The following is a 20637-nucleotide window of genomic DNA, read 5'->3' as shown; positions in this document are numbered from 1 at the left end:
AGAAAGAAAAGCATGAGTAGAGGTAGATTTTTTTTCTACTGAGAAATAAAATAAGCTGAAATGTGGGTATTGATGAATGAAGGTGGTGGAAGCAGAAATGAACAAAACCAGTAAAGACAAAATAGAAAAAATAGAAGAAATTTGACATAATAAAAAATCTGTCTTTCCACTCATCTCTTATCACATTAAATTAACATAACTATAAAATAATGACTTGTTTTCTGCACTATAGGTTAGCCCTGTCTTATTTGTATACATATGGGAATTTTCTATGAAGTAAGCAGAACTTATCCTTGCTATAAAAACCTCAAAAGCTCATACAGGTTGCTTCAGCAGCTCAAAATTAAAGTAACAATACTCCCATGCATGTATACTTTTTGATGACATTTCCACAGTGTTTGCATTCCATAAGCACTTACAGCACTGATGTAATACCTTCTGTTTCACAGATGAACAAAACCAGCTCTGGACAGTTACTTGAGATCAAGCTGAAAGTAAATTATCTCAGAAAAAGGGAAAACTGTGAAAGTTCTATGGAAGTGTGACTTGAATAAAACATGGTACACAGTGATCAAGAGCTGAAAGATATTCTCGGCTGAGCCAGCTGGACAAGTCACTGAACTTATGAAATTCTTCTTTAGAGAAATACTTGCTGCTTGCATCTTGAACTACAGTTTTTTATCTCCTCAGTCATGTACCCACGCTAACCAGTATTAAACGGGCTAAAGCACGTTTAACATGCCAAAAGCATCAGCTCAGTCTGCATTCATGACATTCAAATTTTGGAAGTGCATACTCAATAATGCTGCATTGTGCAGAAGAGAAGAAATATTTTATGACAACAGTAAAAATATGCTTTCAGTTTTCAATTCTAAGAAACTAATGCTTCAATACTGTATTTCATTTCAATGTATTCTTTAGTCCTATAACAAAAAGTGACCATGTAGATTTGCAAAAACTACCTTGAAACTGTTAAGGGCCTTTGTTATCTTTTGGCAGTCTGCAGTTTTGATTTGTGTGTTTCATGTAGCAGAAATTTTAGTGGTAACATTTCTACATGCCAGATTGTTCTGTAAACATTACAGGCTAGTTCTGCTCCTGTCTGTGTCAGTGAAAAGAGCTTTTTGTCTAAAGTAGATTAACTCTAACAATAAGCTTTCAATTAAACTTGCAAATAATAATAACAACAAAGAGTTTGGATATTGATGGGGTGATAGTGTGTGTATGATGATGGAAATGGGTGGTAGGAGGGATTACTGTAAAGTTTTTTGTCTCTTTCAGTGAATCATAGTATTAAAGAAAGCAGAACATTTTGGATCCTTTACACAATTTCAGCAGGAAGCAAAGAAAGTCAGCTGAAAAAAACTGTTTCCTTAGACAGCATAACCTGGCAAGAAGCCACTGTTTATAGCCCCTCAGTTGACTGCAGCCCGTGACTAGGGGTACTGAGAAAGGAACTATAGAAGATACTATACCTCGGCCCTGGCTCAGACCCATACTTCAGGATGAGTTGGAGCTTGGGCTCCCATGCAATATTCCTGTGTTACGCACAAAGGTGAGTACAGACCTTTCCTGTTAGTGTTATAGATTTTTATTTGGACTGCAAGCCAATACTCAGTGATATAATTGCTCAGGAATGCAGATCATACTTCAGCCAACTTGAGTATTAAAATTGGATTCTTCCCTTTCTTGTGCCCAGACTTTACCGTGGAGTCAAGAATCTCAATAATATAAACTGTTGGGTTTATTTTATTTTATTTTTTTAACATAAGTAGCCTTCAGTTTCACAAGATAAATTGTATGTATTTGGAGATCGATCAAGTATTGGAATGGAGGTACCCAGGTCAAGAAAATGATATGACAAGTGCTGATAATTCACTGCAGGAATTCAGGGATGACAAAATGCAGGGAAAGAAAATCTGTTGTTGCTGTTGTGTTTGTCATCCCTTGTCATCACAGGGCATGGAAACCCATAAACCCTCCTTTTCTGATTCAAAGTCCTACAAGCATTTGCCTTAGCTATAGCGGTCAATATGATCACCAGTTTGCTACACATCTCTTTGAAAGAGGTCCAAAATTCAAAGACCTGTATACACCAGGAGACGAAACAGTACTCCTGAGAACTTTCAGTACTGTTTTGATGCTATGCTGATAACATCAAGTCATAGTATGACATCAACAACCAGATTGTGCATTGAAATGTCCTTTTGAAGATGGCATTTTGTCTGTGCTACCCTTGAGAAGAGATACCACAGCTGCAATAAAGGAGGGCCAGGCTTATTTACTTGGCTTGATGAGTCCATGTATTTTACCTGTCACACAAATGGGGGCTAATTCTCTCCCCTGAGAGGAAAAATCAAGGCATTAAGCTCAAACTGACCATGGAAAAGTTCCAGTACAAAGCTAGAGATGCCTGAGCTGACACAGCTGGTTTGAATAGCAGTCATATCACTGGATACCTCAGTATGTCTTCTGTGAATGACAGTACTTAAATTACATCATTAGTTGTATGTTCCCATTTTACGTAGGCAAAAATTTTCATTTAGCTGTCGATTTATACAAATATACTTCATAATCTCTTCTTTATTTCACTGGTTGTGCATGAGCCTTCAAAATATATGATGTTTCAGAAAGCTATGTAGCAAGTATTAAAAGAAATGGAAGAAATTGAAAATTATTAACCTATATATATTACAGTTATTAACATATGCAACCTATGAATAGTCTGGTTGTTACCTGGTTATTACCAATACACCTGTTTGTTACTGTGAATCTTGTCTCTCCTTCCATGATCCTGCCAGAGTTTTTTGTCTGGTTTTTCTTCTTCCTAGTAAGCATGACAGCATACAGCCTAGTATAGTATTAGGCAATAGATTAATTAGACATAGATAATAGACTAATTAGACATAGATTAGTAATGATAGTTTTGATATAGCTTTAGAATAACATTTATTCAGCCTGCTTTTCAGGATTTAGTGACCCAAAATAATGATCACGTTTAGCTTGAAATGACAAGAGCAAAAATGCTTAGAATCAGCTCCTTTTCTGTATCTAAGACAGCTAAAATTTCAGCCTTGAGCTATGTATCTCACAAAAAGGTTATCTACCATTTTGGATGACTGCAGAAATTTTTCATGATTCATGTTATGTAAAACGTAATACCTGTATTCAGGAAGAACAAATGGTATGCAAACTTCACTGGAAAATATACTAAAAGATTAAATCAAGAAATCAAAATCCTTGATGGAGAAAAGAATGAAAATACCATCGGTGAACTGCTAAACCAATGTGGACTGATCTCAGTGTGGACTGCAAGTCATCAGTATTATGTGTTTGTACTGATAGCTGGTTAGTGCTCCCAAATATTAACATAATGTACTAGTACACCTAATTATAGAGTGACATATCTATCTACTTGATTCCTTAGGCATGTGCATGATGACACTAAAATATTGCACAAGACTAAGTTTATAAACATTGAAATTGCTAATAGCACAAGATTAATAGCATATGCCATGTTACTGAAAAATTACAGTCATATGCAGCAACTTCTGTATTTATTGCATAGTGTGATGACAGGATGCTTCAGTTTAGCAAAGCTTAGCTTATGGTATCCTAAGTCCTTCTAACTGTGTTGCTACAGACTTCTTTATTTTTGCATAAAACCGTTGTGTTCTAGTAGTGAGCTATTTAGGTCATTCTCTGGCTTTAGATAGGGAGGAAATCAGATATTGGCCCAGGACTACGTACTCAGCAGGACCATTGATGACTTATGATAACAATCTAATTTAAAAAGCAGTAAATAGTCAAAACAATAGACTACCTGTGGGGAACTTCTTACAGGGACGTCCAACACTGTGTTCAAGTTGCAACCCAAGGTGACATCACTACGGCTAGGTGACACCACCAGCCAGCACCCAGGCATCTGGAGGTGGGAGTAACTGTACAGTTCCTTGGGTACAAAGTGAACATCTGAACTGGACTGGATGGGCTGTGGCCTTGGAAAGCAAGAGTGTGAAATGAGTGAGTGTCAGAGGGTCAAAATCTGAAAACAGAAATCACTATCCACATGCTTTTCTAATCCCACTTAGCAGATACATTTTAGATCTGCTGACACCTGTGGTTCTGTTCTTGTGGTTCTTGTGGTTCTACGCTAATTTCCCCAATAATAGCTTGTGCTGAAGCTCCTATTACAGGGTAGAAGGGAAATAGGAATGAAAAAAAATGAGAGAAATCAAACTGATACAAGTCTAAAGCTGTCAGTTCTGGCAGAGTTCTGATAGAAACTTATATAGTTTCTAATAGAAATAAAAATAAATATTAATAAAATTAAAATAAAAATTAAGCAACTAATCTGTGTCTTCTTAAACTGTCTTGAGAATTAAGTCCTTTATATTCCTTAAATTACCCCATGGGATGAAATTCTTTTCTCTTTGTTGCTGCTGTTGTTTTCCCTGGCTAATTTTAGCAACAGACAGTTTCATTTATATCAGGTATAGTACTGCCAGTCAACCATTGCCAATCCCTTTTTAAGGCCTTCCTAATAGTACCCTATTTGCCAAAGTATCATGAGGATGACTGCATCAAAGACGGAGAGATACTGTTGTAATGGGCACGGTTTGTATTTCTATCATAAATAGAACATTTCATTTTAAATTAGTAAGAGATTTAGATGGTGATTCCTTAAGGCAGTTGGTGTAATGGACAGTAGCTGCAGAGGGAATGCTGCAAAGTGCAACAAAAGTGCAGGGACTAATTTTGCCTTTAGGCACAAGACAAAGATGAAAAAACAAGTTAGGCTAATTCTAATATTGGTGAGCATGAACTCAGTCCTAAACACCAATCAAGGAACAAATTATTTTCTGCCATGACCAAGCACTTGGTTTTCACAATAGCAATGACGTAGTTGACAACTGTGCCCAAGTTTGATATTTATGTCCTTTTTCCTTCCCTTAAAAAAAAAAAAAAAAAAACTAACTTCATTCAGACTAGTAGTAATTCTTGAGTTTCACCTTCAAAGTTTCAAAGTCTTAAGAGCTGTTTGATTTATGGTGATACTACGTATGGAAGGTTAATTCAGTGACATTAGAACATGGCCAGAAATGGACACTAGAAATGGACAATGGCAGACTCAGAAATATATTTGAGATAACACTTGACATGTTTTAATGGAGAAAGATTTGCTACCTTTGAAAACACTGCTGGCTTCACAGGATTTTTTTTATAATTATTATTATTATTTTTGCTTTTCAAAAGTATTTGTGGTTCAGCTCTCACTTTTAGCAACTAAACAGTAATGTAAAATAGCCACACCATGTATGAAGCTTATGTGGCAAGGTTTTGGTAGTGGGGCAGCTGCAGGATTGTCCTCTGTGAGCACAGCACAGCAGCTGCACCATGTCAGATCAGAGCTAGCTCTAGCCAGCTGCGAAGGGACTCACCACTGGCCAGAGCTAAGCCAGTGAGTGATAAAATAAATGATTTTGGTTGCCCCTCTCTGATAACGTTTAAGAAAGGAAAAACACACTACTGAGCCACAGCAACCTGGAGAGAGAAGTGAGAAAATCTGGAGTAGGTGGGGGGAAAGTGGTTTTAGTTTGCTTTCAGTTCTCACTGTTCTAGTCTGTTATCAGTAGGCAATAAATTACATTAATATACTTTAAGCTGAGTCTATTTTGCATATGATGGTAATTGGTGAGCAATCCCTCTGTCCTTTTCTCAGTCCATGAGCTTTTTTTTCATCATATTTTCTCCCCGTCCTGTTGTGGAGGGGGAGCGTGAGAGCAGTGTGGTGGAGCTTAGATAGCCATCAGTGTGAAACCACCACATATAGACCTGAACTAACGTTCCTCCCTTTTAATAGAGTAATAGTACTTGAGCTGCTGAATAACAAAAGACAAAGACTAAATTATTTGTTAAATATCGCTCTTTAAAGTCAATAAAATTGTAAAAATAATAATAAAAAAAATCAGACAACAAAATGAAAGAGATGGCAAGTTAGAAAAAAATCACACTGAATATTTTTAAAAGTATGGTAAGACGAAATGTTCTGGATTTCAAGGGACATCCGTTTCCAAAATTGGTGACTTTACCAAGCATGGACTTTATACCATGGATGTTCAGCTGTTGATACAAGAGCATCAGGTGGAGGTACAGGAGAGTCTAGCCAAACCAGCCCATTGTTCTTACAATCAAAATTAGCAATTTAAATTGAATAGATGCCAAATGCGAAGCGTGTGAACCAGGCTGAATTTAACTGTAATAATGAGAACCTAACGTATTCATATTGTTGTCCTTAGAACTAACTCAGTGGATTTGTCTCACGAATAATGAAACATAAAGTGATTGCTATAACTGAGTTTTGAGATTGCAGCAGTGTGGATTGTCAGCAGATAACTGAATGTCTGAACAGAGTTCCCAAACCTACAAAAAAGGCACTCAATAGTATAAGCATAATCAAAAATGAGGAAAGCCTTTAACTTTTACTTAATCCACTTCCAAGGCTTTCAGACAAGTTCACTCTAGCAGAAAAGGCAAGACAGATTTGTTTCATAAAAAATAATCCTTGTCCATCACATCTTTGTCAGTCAGTAATGAGGATCCAATTTCCATAGCACCAATTTCCCAAAGTGGGACTCAGTGCTTCATATTTATCAGCAATATCCATTATTGTTTGAAGGAAACAACATGCTTGACTGTACCAAAAAGGTGTAACATAACCAAGTGTTACTACTCAGTCTTAAGTTCTGCTGGAGTCAGACACGTTTACAAAGTGAAGTTGGAGAGTGCGAGAAACACATCTAGGAGTTCTTTTGCAGGCATTCCCAGACTGAAGAGCCACACTCATCTGCTTTCCACCAAAATGTAGGATTTGTGAACAGATTACAAGCACCTCAGTACTAATCACTTCCGATAACCAGGCCGATTCCAAATATTTCAGCAGAGTATTTCATAACTATTTCCCTCCCAGTCAAGAGGATGTCAATGGCAGTAAAAACTGGCAGTATTACTTCAGCAGTTGGCTCAACAATTTACAGCAATGTAATGTATTAACTATATCTGGCCAGACTCAAGGTCATAGTACATTAAAGCTAATCCTAAAATACTGAGGAATATATTCTAAAGTAAATTGATCATATCCACATGGAAAGAATTACAAATGAGTGTAATAAAAGCAACTTTGGAATCTTTATGGATACTAATAAGCTTGCTCTTGGGGAAAAAAAAAAAAAAGTTTCCAATCAGTGACCTATTTACTAATCACTTTAAACCAGGATAGTTTTCCCTCACAAATGCATGTATTGACCTTTCTCGCTTCTGCTGAAGTCTTACGTAATCAAGATCCCATTTAAAGTGTGTCCGTGTCTTCTGTAGAAACAAATGCTAGTACATATGTTTCACACCTGAGTCCAAATTAGGTGGGCTTCATAAAATATTGTGTTTAAGGAGAGACTGGACATGGTGTTTAGGGACATGGTTTAGGGGGTGACATTGGTACCAGGCTGATGGTTGGACCTGATGATCTTGAAGGTCTTTTCCAACCTTAATGATTCTATGGTTCTATGATTCTATCTTGCTATTTTTTTTTTTGGTCCAATCTTAAACTAAAAGAGCTGCTGAAATGAAAATAATTATATCTATTCATTTTAGGAAGTTTTACGTGAAAATTACAACCTTTCCATGTCAATTTTGAGGGTATCATTAGTGTTCTAGAAATCAGTTCCATCGTTTTTGTTTTAAAGATAAATTGTGTCCTGAAGGGTTGTTTATAAACAATTTTCCCTAATTATTTTATGACCTTGCAGATTCATGCTTTAAGCTCCAGCTATCTGACAAAGTCTCATGACTCATTTCCTGCTTGCATTTTCAGGTGTGTCATCCATGACTATTAGGAGAGTACATCTATCCCTCATTATCCTTGGGAACAGACATATCTGGTGAAACAGAAATGACACAAAAAAGAGTGATTTCTCTCTTTTATCTTTACTTTAATTGCTGATTTGTATGAAGTCATATCACTTTCTTGTAAGTTACCTGAAGGCTTGAATTGCTTATTTTGTTGTTATTTTTGCTCAGATTTTTTCTTTTGAATTCATATTAAGACAAACAGATGTTTCTTAACCTCTTGTGGTGGTAGTGAACTGGTTGAGTGCAGCTTGTAGTATCTGAGTTTTAATTGGCTATTCTCACTGAGCTAAAGCTTAGTTAGCATTACTACATATAAATATATATATATATATTTCCTGCTATTCAATCCCTTTTTTCCCAAATATCCGATGAGATAAAACAGTGTCCAGATATTCAAGTAAGTATTCCTAGCAAGCAATGATGCAAAACTGTCCTTGAAATAAAACTAATTTTATGGCTTGTAAAACTGTAGAACATTTCAGAAATATAGTAGGATGTTTACATACTCTTCAAATGAACATGTTTAAAACAGACAATTACATGCAAGCTATAGTGCACCCTTTATAACAAAAATATACATAATGCTTAGAGATGTTGACATGTTCCCCTGTCCAGCAGTTTGTATCAGTGGTTTAAAGGTTTTTATTTTCTTTGTTGAACCGCAGAAAAGGAGTCCTGTTGCTAAGGTGTTAAATTCAGCATATAGCTACAGGTGTTGAGATTTTTAGCCCCCCAGGTAGATTTTATATGACCTTTAATAAATATCTCTGTGCTTCATTGCAACCATCTAAGAAACAGGGGTGATAAATATGTCTTTTTCTGACTTCCTTTTCCCTGTTACCATTCCAGGTATTAAACACTCAAGATTGTGTTTGTTCTGCTGTAGTAAGTGTGGGTTCTACAATTATGCAAATGCTGATAGCAATGCCATGCAAATAAAATAGCAATGCCATGCAAAAACTGCAGCAGATAAATATATGATTCAAGTAATGCAGTGTAGCTACAAAAATCAGGATATGAATCCAGTTTTATTTTTGATGTCTTGCTTCATGACAGAAGGCATGCAAATAAGTGGTCTGGCTTCTCATTGAGATGCAGGAGCTTTGTCTTAATGAAAAGATGAATTTCAAAATTTAGAAATGGCACTGGTTAGGACTCGTAAAATTCTGTGAGCTTTTTGCTTGCACTGAAAACTAGAGTAACATGCTGGCTAACCCATTTGGCACCGGCTACAAGATCATTTTAGCACATATATAGCACATATATATTCCTACAGATATGGATAAATGCTCCTTCTCAAAATATGTGAAGCTTTTATGCAGGTCTGAGTTGCACCCTCTGTACTTCAGTCAAAAACTTAGTTTTGTCAAATAAGAAATGCTATGGATCAATCAAACTGTTTTCCCTGTTTCCATGTTTATTCCATGGTTAGCAGCCACAGGATTTTCTTCCCCTTTTCTTCATACCTCTGTATATGAACTATTTCTCTATATGAACCATTACTTCTCTCTGAAGAATATTTTTTCTCTGAGCATAGAATATCCCTTAAAACCTTATCACCAGCACTTTTTGGTGTAGGACAAATGACATTTTAAAAGGTTAAACTAAAGGAAACGTGTAATAGTAAAAAAGATATATATATGTGTGTGCAAATGGATTCAAGAGAAACTACCTGCTGGATTCAAATTCACAGCTTCTGCTCTGCTAAAATGATGTATCTTTCAGGAAATCACCCTTATCTCCCTCTAGCCACAAAGGGACAGATACCACAAGGACTCTCATTTGTAGCATATTTTTAAATTGCATTCCCTTTAGGTATGAGCTAACACATCCTTCTGATCACTTGTTAAGGTCTTGCTTCATCTGTTAAGTTCACTTAGCCTACCTGGAATTATCAAACTTTTCTTTTTTTTTTTTTTTTTCCCATGCAAGCTGTCCATCAGAGCTGCATTTCTTCAAGTAACTCTGCCAAAGCAGTTTTGCTAACTATCTGGTGGTGCTAAAAGTTAATAAATCTTTTTAGGAGCACAGGTAGCCCTGTGAATGCTTTGAATTTAAAGTCTGATTTATGTCCTTGGCTCAGCAGAAAGATTCTTTAAGAAGAAAAGTACCAACACTGAAGTAAAGCTGCAAATTCTTGAAGTGGCAAAATATTACCTAAGTCTGGATTGAGATTTAACTCTGGACAATAAACCACAGCTGCGTACTCTCTGAGAACCTAAACCTTAACTGGCCTGTCTTTACTTTAGACTTTGAAAGCTGATCTAACTGCCAATTAGATTTCCCTTTCCTGAGGAAAATAAAACTGCTGTTTGGAGTGAGATTTCATATTCGTCCACTGGAAAAAAAAAAAAATCATTCAAATTACTGGAAGGCTTGAAATCAATAAAATAAAATGTCAGTGAATGAAAACCCATTATGGAAGGAGAAACCCATTTCCAAAACCTTTTTATAAAATATTTTGGGATAGTCTGATCGAAAAGTGACTGTAGGAGTTTTATAAATATTTTATTGCATGTGTCTTTTCCTTCTCCAGATCTGAATCAAGCATGACCATGAAAGAAAGAATATTTATAATACTCTGTTTTTTGTTTTTGTTTTTTAAGAAGAGGCTTAAGTTATTTTTTGGTCTATGTTATTTTTTGGCTTCATAGACCAATTTAGATTGAGAGGAAACACAAGGGTCATTTAGTCCAACCTCCTGCTGAAAGCAGATCCCATAATCTTAGGCTGCTTGGGACATTTTCAGTTGAATCTTGAATATTTTGTCCAGTTGAATTTTGAATATCTCCAAGGAGGGAGATACTTGTACTTTCAGTTTGTGGACAACATATTCTCTTGCTTAACTACTCTCATTGTGAATTTTTTCTTCTATGCCCAGCTGAAATTCCTCTTGCTGCAACTTTTGATCATTTGCTCCACAACATTTTGCTGTGCCCCTATCTGACTCTGTCTTCTCTATAACCACAGTTATTGTATTCAATTATCAGTGTAAGTTCTGGTAACTTCAGATATCTATGTCTCCTCAGCCTGTGGTTTTTCACTTCCATTTGAAAGTATGCTGTATGTACTACAGCTACTCTACCTGTATATACACCTTGTGAAAGCCAGTAACAGAATGGTGAGTCATGACTAAATTCTACCAAGGGAAAATGAGGTGATGGTACCCTAATGATTTCTAACCATTCGAGAGGGACAATCCCAAGTCTTACTAATTTTTTCATGATCTGTGCTGCAGATCATTAATTTCTAGCTGATGGCTGGCAAACAATATGTTTCCATAGCCAGAAAAAAACTGCTGACAGTAGGACAATTAGAATAAAAGCTGGCTATTTTTTTTTTCCTTTGATATCTTGTTCCCTTTTAAGTACGGTTACTTAAGTATGATACTGCAACCCCACTAATATTTTTCATACTTTTTGGGAGAGTTGAGAGCAGAACAGAGACAAAGATTCAGAAATTTATCTCAAGGATACATTCTCTGATATACTGAAGAGGCATGGCTTAAACAGGAAATAAACCCAGTAAGCAAGTATTATATGTACTATTTTAATGTCTAAATGGATTTAATATGTTTTGTCTATATAAAGATTTTGGATATTTATAAATGATTATTTCATTAAATAGTAGACTTTCTAAAGCTCAGACTTCTTGCACTCTAACACATAATATACATTCTGTTGGTGAAATAAGAGATTTAGAATAAGCTATACGTCTAACGTTCTTTACACTTTGATGAATGTTATGCTTATTCATAAATATATGAGAAAATGAAAAACTTTTGTAGTTACAAAATAGAAAACAGAAATTAGTTTTCTCACTTTAATAAACTGAATTAATTTTTTCTATGTACTATAATTTTAAAAAATCATGTACAGGAATAGATATACCAGCAAATAATAAATCTGCCTTGCCATTGTTCTGTTATTTCTAACTGTGAATGAATGGTACATATTTATGTTCTAGGAATTCATCTCTTTCCATCCATTATCCTGTAGGTAATTTGTTATGCTTATAATAACAGATTCTCAAACTTATTATATTAAATCCACAGATACTAGAAAACATATAACATTGAAGGGAAAATCCTGAATAAGCCACTGCTGCTTTGGTAAAATATGGATACAACTTTTGTTTTGTTTTTGTATTTCAGAGGTAATAAAACAGTATTTACATGCTACATCGGAGCCAGAGATGATAGCGAAAGCATCTGTTGTGACAACTAGCAGAATATTAAGAAGCAGAGATCAGCTAAAAATTGCAAGGCCAGTCTCCCGAGTTTTGCAATTGCAAGCCAACCTCTCCACAGTTGCTGCTTCAGCTTTCGTAACTTAAACATTTTACCTGTGTTTGACATCTTTTTATCATATGAAAATCTAGTCAGCTTTACTGTCCAACAGCAATTTACATATATTACACTTCGTGGTGGTTTCACCATCATGGACAGCTAAACTCTACAACAACCTCTCTCTCACTTCCCCTCCTCAAAGGAAGAGGGGGAGAAAATGTGATGATAAAGGGCTCAAGGGTTGAGGTAAGGACAACAGTCATGCCATGGGCAAAACAGACTCATTGTAGGGAGATATCCCTATATTGCCTACGACTAGCAGACTAGAAGAGTGAGAAACTGAAAACCAACTACAAACACCTTCCCACCCCATCCACCCTTTTCTACGTCCTCCCCCTGAGCGGCACAGGGGAAGTGGGAATGGGGACTGAGGTCAGTCCATAGCAATTCATGTCTGCCACTCCTTTTCGGTCACTCTCTTCCCCTGCTCCTGTGTGGGGTCCCTCCCATGGGATGTCATCCTTCCCAAACTGATCCTGCGTGGGCTTCCCACAGGGAGCCAGTTTGGTCCATACCCCGGGGTCCATCCCTCAGGAGCAAACTGCTCCAGCACGGGTCCCCCACGGGCGGCAGCTCCCCCCAGACCCCCTGCTCCTGCATGGGCTCCTCTCCACGGGCTGCAGCTCCGGCCTGGGGCCTGCTCCTGCAGGGGCTCTCCATGGACCGCAGCCTCCTCTAGTCCACATCCACCTGCTCCAGCGTGGGCTCCTCCACGGGCTGCAGCGTGGAGATCTGCTCCGTGTGGGACCCATGGGCTGCAGGGGGACAGCCTGCTCCACCAGGGGCCTCTCCACAGGCCGCAGGAGAACTTCTGCTGCGTGCCTGGAGCACCTCCTGCACTCCTGCTGCACTGACCTTGGGGGCTGCAAGGCTGGTTCTCACTCGTCTCTCCCAGCTGCTGTTGTGCAGCAGGTTTTTTTTGTTTGTTTGTTTGTTTGTTTTTTCCCCTTTCTTAACTCTGCTCCCTCAGATGCCCAACCAGCATCACTTACGGCTCAGCTCTGGCCAGCCGCGGGTCGCTTTTGGAGCTGGCTCTGGTCTGACATGGGGCAGCTGCTGGTCTCTGCTCACAGAGGACACCCCTCCAGCGCCCCCTGCTACCAAAACCTTGCCATGTAAACTCAATACACACAAACTGTTGTGTTTCATGTTTTGAAAAGCATGTTCTTGGAAGTCTAGCTGGCAGTCCAGTTAGCCATGATTATTTAAGTCATAGTCACTTTTGTGACCAATATCACTAAAGCAGCCCTGAAAAAATTTGATTTCTCAGCTCATCATCAAAAGTAAAAAGACAGTAACAATAATTGTGTGGACATTTGAGTCGAAAGGACTGTTGATCAATAGAGTTGTTTTAATTTTGACAAGTGGCAAACAGGGAAAATAAAATTTCTCATTAAAAGCTCCATCAGCTGTTTTGTGAAATTGAACCGACTATTGTTCTTTGATGGTGGGCTGAGCTTCTTCAGACAGATACACTGAAGGCAGTGATCCAGATCCTGCAGAAACGTTATCTTGGATTTATCTGTCTTTTATTTGTCCTTCGTTGTCTTTAATCTATTCCAAAGCTTGACATATATTACATTGTAAAATTTGATTTTTTTTGTGAACTAATTATTATAATGTTGGTTGCCTAATCCCATTAGAGATTAAAAATAAAAATATTTCCATTTTTATATGATTTTTTAAAAATAAAAACTAAGTAATTATTAAACTCTGAAACCATTCAAATGGCAAATTTTTTCCAGAACGAATACCTTAATGAAATGCATTGTGCTTTAAAAGAGTGTACAGGAGATCTTAAAAAATTCTAAAAGATAGCTTTGGACATTTGAGTCTTTCTAATTTTTTCTAGATTCCTGATTTTGTACAAAGTTTTGGACGGTATATATGTCCCTTTTTATGTGAAATGGCAAGATACGTACGAAGTACCTACAACTAATCTCTATACCATACTGGCTTTTTAGCCTGACAGTTGCAAGCTTATCTATTTCCGGGTGATCATTGGTACTTTTTATGCTATTGCACTTAACCGAAAAAGGTTTAAATACTATGTTATTTATGAAAATGTAATCACAATATACATTCTCACCATGTAAGCTTGACTGTATTGTAAGACCTCTGTGTTTGCTGAAATCTTTCTTCCGTAATGAAAGCCAAACAGCAGAAGCTTGAGACCATAATAGCAATTCTGTTTCAGTCGTATCCCAAACTGACAAATTAAATACATCACTTTTCCCAAGTTCAGGCCCTTTCAAACTTTAATTTATGTTTCACCTTTTTTTTTTTTTTTTAACGAGATGTAAAAAAGTTGCGATTTTCCTCTGTATTCTGGTTGTGAAAAGTAGACGTTCAAACACAAAAACACAGTAGTGTAACTAGGTGCTGAGAGCAACTCATCATCTGGAAGAACTTGATTTATGACTTTAGACTACACATTGGGCGTGCTTTTAGCATCGAAGATGGTAGAAAACACTGAGAAAAAAGCATTTTTTTCCCAGGGATATGTCTCCTTCTGATGATAATACTGAAATGGGAGTGTCACAGCCGCAAATGGAGATGAGTATGTTTCTCAGAAGGCAAATTTATTTTGAATATCATGCAGATAAATGGCATGTATGCTTATTGATGCTAAAAGATACACATTTCAAACCAGGAGGCAAAAGCAATTCTAGCAGCAAGGCACCGCAGAACCCCATGGCTGCCAGGTGCTCAGATACTTAACAACCATTCATGATCTGGGAATTGAGAGAACCTTGATACCAGGTACTCAGAAAAATAGATGCAAAAGGATAAGTCCAAAAAATTAAGCATAAAATACAAGTATATTTTTAAAAAGCAATTCTATTATTTATATATGTATATATATATACATAATTGCTAACCATAGTACAAAACTTCTTAATCTTGTTAAGCAAAAGCTATTTTTTACTTGAATTCTGAATCCTACCTCGAAATGATCAGTCATGGGTGGACAGACTATGAAAGAAGAAACCCTGACCAATTAACCTCAGCTTCAGAGACTACATTCCAAGTAACTGGGGTACTTCAAGGCATCTGCCAATGGCAAAGCCTCGAAACAAATACAAGTGTGGTACATGGGAATGCTGCCTTTACAGTCATTTATAAGTATATCTGCAGATATTACTATACTCGTCAGGCTTGGTGTCTGCCATCAAGTCAGTTTTCATTTATCTGTGTAATGTAAAATTTTCCATTGGGAGGATTTTGCGACACTTGGGTACAGTTTTGAGTGTGAGAACCTAAAATGAAGTCAGCAACAAACTACATACCGAGTAACGTTTTTGTCATGAAAGCTTAATGCTAAATTCATTACAGATAAGTGAATCAGAGAGGCTTTCCTCTTTCTAAAAATGTGAGACTAGCATGCTGGATAATCCATGCTGAAAGACTGAAGAAAAAAATAAAGGTCATTTTTTTGAGAAAAAAATAACCTCCTGATTTGCAGACTAGAAAAACTGGCAAAAATAAGCACATTGCTAGAACAAATATAAAAAATTAGCAATAGTATCTAAATGTGAAAATATTCAGACTTCACTCTTGAAAATACACATAAAGCGTTAAACTCTCTTCCAGAGCATTTATGGTGTTTTTTGTTTGTTTGTTTGTTTTTCCTGACAAGATACTGCATGTTATATATATATATATATGTATGCACAAATGCTGATTGTGTCAGTAGGCTCATACAATCACATTCTAGGAGGGATGATGTCTATAGTCCAATCTCAAAGTAGGGGCAGCTCTTAGGACAGACCAGGGTGTTCATGGCTTTGTCCATCCAATTTGTAAAAGCCACCAAGGACAGAGATTGAGTGCAAAAGGAACTGAGTGCACCCTCAGTAAGTTTGCAGGTGACACCATGTTGGGGGGAAGTGTCGATCTGCCAGAGGGTAGGAAGGCCCTGCAGAGGGACCTGGAGAGGATGGGTCGATGGGCAGAGGCCAGTGGGATGAGGTTCAACATGGCTAAGTGTTGAGTCCTGCACTTTGGCCACAACAACCCCATGTAGTGCTACAGGCTTGGGGCAGAGTGGCTGGAAAGCTGTGCAGAGGAAAAGGATCTGGGGGTGTTGGTTGATGCTTGCCTGAACATGAGCCATCAGTGTGGCCAAGATGGCCAACGGCTTCCTGGCTTATATCAGGAATAGTGTAGCCAGCATTGATTTTTCCCCTGTACTCAGCTCTGGTGAGGCCGCACCTCGAGTACTGCGTTCAGTTTTGGGCCCCTCACTACAAGAAGGACATCGAGGCCCTGGAACATGTCCAGAGAAGGGCTACAAAGCTGGTGCGGGGCCTGGGACACAAGTCCTGTGAGGAGCAGCTGAGGGAACTGGGGTTGTTTAGTCTGGAGAAGAGGAGACTCAGGGAGACCTTATTGCTCTCTCAAACTACCTGAAGGGAAGCGGTGGGGAGCTGGGAGTCTTCTTCTTCTCACAGGCAACTAGTGATAGGACTAGAAGGAATAGCTTCAAGTTGTGCCAGGGGAGGTTTAGGTTAGAAATGAGGAGACATTTCTTCTCAGAAAGAGCAGTCAGGCATTGGAATGGGTTGCCCATGGAAGTGGTGGTGTCACCATCCCTGGAAGTTTTCAAGGAAAGGTTGTACCTGGCACACAGGGACATGGTTTAGTGAGTGACATTGGTAGTAGGGTGATGATTGGACCAGATGATCTTGAAGGTTTTTTCCAACCTTAATTGTTCTATGATTCTGTGATATGAGACATTGTCTGATTGATCTGATTCAATATTTAACTGGACAGTTGTTAAGTTTGCTTTCACTTATCCCTTGAAAAAGTGGAACGGAAGAGACTATTGTAGGAACTTTCAATCCAGCTTCCTAAGACACCTTTGATATTAAATAAGCAAGCTTCCAGGATAAAATTTGTACCTGGCTTCCTACACATGGTAGGATAACAGTTTTATCTGCTTTTCTCTCTTGAATTATTATGGGGCTATGAAAAAAATATATATAACAGCAAACTAATAAAACAAAACAAACAAAGAACTCCCCCCTCACACATACACACATGCCTTTTTCAGACAGACTTTAGTGTATAGAAAAATAAGAGGATAAATTAAAAGAATTCAGTGGGTACACCTGGAGCAAGGTCCTACTTGCTGTGTTTCAGATTATCAAATCTGTCTGTCTACAAGAAATTCCGCAACATTAGCTTATGACCTGAAATTGTATCCATGGAAAAATGGGTAGACAGCAAGAAATTCTTTCCAAATGAGTACATGAAAAAGAATGATTATTTGCAATGAAGACTGGTCAGCAAAACCCTTGGAATTGTCTGTGAAGCTAGGTACCTGCAAGATGAAGGTATAAAAGTATGTTGTAAAAGCAGACCAGCTGCTGTAAAAAAATAAATGCTTAGGTAAAACAAGTGATCTAGAATGCTTCAGTTCTGCTAAGGATATTTACAGTTTATGCAGACAGAGAGCAAAAGGATAGAAAAGCTCTCTAAAAATTATTTAATGGCAATAAGTGTCCATAGAGCTTGCATGGCCAGCAATAAAGCTTTTCATGATAAGCACTGGAAAGTACCACTGTGTAATTACAGGCATGGAAAAGGGGAAAGAATTCTTGTACTTGCCTTCTGAGCTGCAGTTATATTTAATACCTTCCTCAAATGGATGAAAACTAGCTACCAGAGAGACATTGTTCATTAACTTATAAAAACAGAGGTGAACTTCAAAAGTGATTAGCAGCTGGTATAGGTCCTGATACTGAAATAAAGGCTTGCTGCCATCAATGTTTTTGTTTTGTTTTGTTTTATTTTGTTTTTGTTGGTGGTGGTAGTGGTGTTTGTGTGTGTGTGTGTGTGTGTAAAACTAGTTTGTTGCCTGAAGTCCATGAAAAGTATATGCATGATGAATATGTATATGCATAAGATGATGAATTTAAATAACAAAACTCTATGAAAATCCTCCTTTATGACATTATGACACAAATAGCTCGAGTACTTTAAAACTTCTGAAGTACTTCTTAAGTACTTAAGTACTTCTACTCTAAAAGCAGAAATCTTGGAGGTAGCTAAATTGTGCTTATCTGTCTTTTAATTACATTTCCAATGAGACAAATATGCACTACTTTAACATTGAGAAGACCATGTCAGTCCAGATATTGCAAGTGCACAATGTGATTTTGTTCAAATTCAAAAAGCAGTGATAGCTACACTTGCCAACAAAACTGAATTCCTGCAATATTCAAATTAATTCTGAATTTAGATGGGATGATAGGTACTATGTCCAGCTCATGGAAAATCTAATATGCATGCAAGAAAGACTTTTGTATTAATGAGAATCCCACTAAAGATTATATTGTCACCAGGGTGCATAAAAATTGAACTGATGGTGATGAGCATATGTGGGAAGAAATCTGAGCGCTGCTCTCTGATTACCATGCTGGAGAGATCAAACAGCAGCCCATAAGCGGAAAGAAAGAAAACCCTTCTAAATTAATGAATTAGGTACCCCTAGCCTAAGCATAGTATTACAGAAGGAGAGAATATTTGTTAATGAAGGTTTTACTGATGAAAGCATTTCTGACTTTATGCTATTCCCAGCAATATCCCGTACAATTCACTCAGACAAAATGCTTGTGCTTTGAGGCATTCAGCTGCTTCTGCAATGCAGGTTCTGGAAGCTGAATGCAGTCCTAATGAGCTCATCTAATATCACTTTAATGCATAGTGTTATAACACTACATAATAGCATGTGACAAGAGTTTTCTGCTACAGAGAACTACCATGTGTTTTTTTCACACTTTTCTATCACAGGGAACCAAACAGGATTCAGCTGTTTATCAGCGAAGACATACTACAATTCACATTTCTGGAACTAGTAGACTTGATGCGTCACCTCTTTCAGCCCTTCCTTCCCTTGAAGCCTCAATGCATTTCCATATTTTTCTCCATTTTTACCATATTGTATTTTATCTTAACTCCCATGGGGAAAAAAAATAAAAATAAAAATTTGTAATTAGTCTGGAAATGCTATCACAGGTTCTTCACTTGTGAAGGTGTAATCTGGTTAATTTTCAAACGTCTTCAGTACCAGAAAAAAGAACTATCTTTCATTCTGTGAAGATGGCAGGATGAACTGCATGGTATATAGAAAGCTATTCACAATGATTTTAGAATTTCTTTAAACCACCAGTTTATAATTAAGGTCACACAAACTGTGGAAAAACATTTGTATCCAAACATATCCCCAAGCATAGAAAAACTTGCTTTGCAACCTTTTCCCAATATTGGATATAAATGAGTATTCTTCATAAAACAATTTATTTTCTGAAAATATAAATGACCTTGTTAAGGAGAGTACAATTAAAATTTTCAGTAACACTGAGTTTAGCTGATAATAGCTTATTTGCATATTTTATCTAACTGCTAATTCTCTTTCCAGTGAGAACATCTATATACTCACATACATCAAAAACAGAAGCCTTTGAATTTGTACTGTCACAAAACAAATTGTCTTCTCTCTTATCAGCACATTTTAAATAATAACCCTAAGAGTTTTTGTTTTTTTTTGTTTGTTTTTTTAAAATATTCTAGGTCTAGACTATCATCCTTTTGTTGTTACAAAAAAATAAACAAACACAAAAATTAAAAAAGTCTAATGGAAGATGAAGATATTAAAGATATAATGCAATTATTTTTAAAAAAAGTGGTGAAACAGTCCATTTTATTTTATTTTATTTATTTTATTTTACTTCCTTATTGTCCAGTGTTCCCTAATACATACTTCTTATTTATAACACCAGAAATACATTATTTGTAACACACTGAGGCTGTCTATTATAGTTTCCCTTTACCTTCCTTCTCTCTCTCTCTCTCAATATTCTTATAAAGAATTCTGTCTGCAATTGTATGGTTTTGTCACAGCTATAACTTGTCCTACAGCAGAATACAGTGCCATATAGAATGTGTGGTGTTTTTACTGTAACCATAGAGAGGAAAAGATGTGTTTTCTGCTTGTTTTAATGTAGTTAAATCAAAACCAGTTTCTGAATCAAAGGAAAAGGAAAAAGAATCAAAAAAGAAAATGCATCAGCTGATCATACCAATAGATTAAATGCTTTGCCACTGCATGTTATTTGCTGTTGTTGTTTTTCTTTCTGAATTGAACAAGCAGGGAGAATATAAAATAACAACCTTGGTTTTATAATTATGTGTATGTGGTATTTATTAGTCTGACATAGCAACAAAGATCTTATTTTTATGAGATTGGATGAATCTAAATACTGACCAACTGATGTTATGGTCTTTATTTTAATTAAATCTTACAGTTTTTGTAAGTTCAGTCTTCTAGTGTTGTTTTGTTTCAACTAAATAATGCACACTTACCTATAGTTGCA

At 36.9% G+C, this 20637-nt stretch overlaps 1 protein-coding gene and 1 long non-coding RNA gene across 5 annotated transcripts in view; both read right to left on the bottom strand.

The window, feature by feature from the left end:
* Positions 1 to 20637, bottom strand: part of BRINP3 (BMP/retinoic acid inducible neural specific 3) — a 237490-nt gene that overhangs the window by 145489 nt on the left and 71364 nt on the right. The window lies entirely within an intron of this gene.
* LOC310903389 overlaps positions 1 to 20637 on the bottom strand; it is a 78005-nt gene that overhangs the window by 43814 nt on the left and 13554 nt on the right. The window contains exon 2 of the long non-coding RNA XR_014587502.1: positions 2737 to 2827. This is a non-coding gene — a long non-coding RNA (uncharacterized lncRNA). The remainder of the gene's footprint in view (positions 1 to 2736; positions 2828 to 20637) is intronic.

Source organism: Anser anser (genome assembly GCF_964211835.1).
Source record: "Anser anser genome assembly, chromosome: 8".
Classification (NCBI taxonomy): Eukaryota; Metazoa; Chordata; class Aves; order Anseriformes; family Anatidae; genus Anser; species Anser anser.
This window is presented reverse-complemented; position numbering and strand designations above follow the sequence as displayed.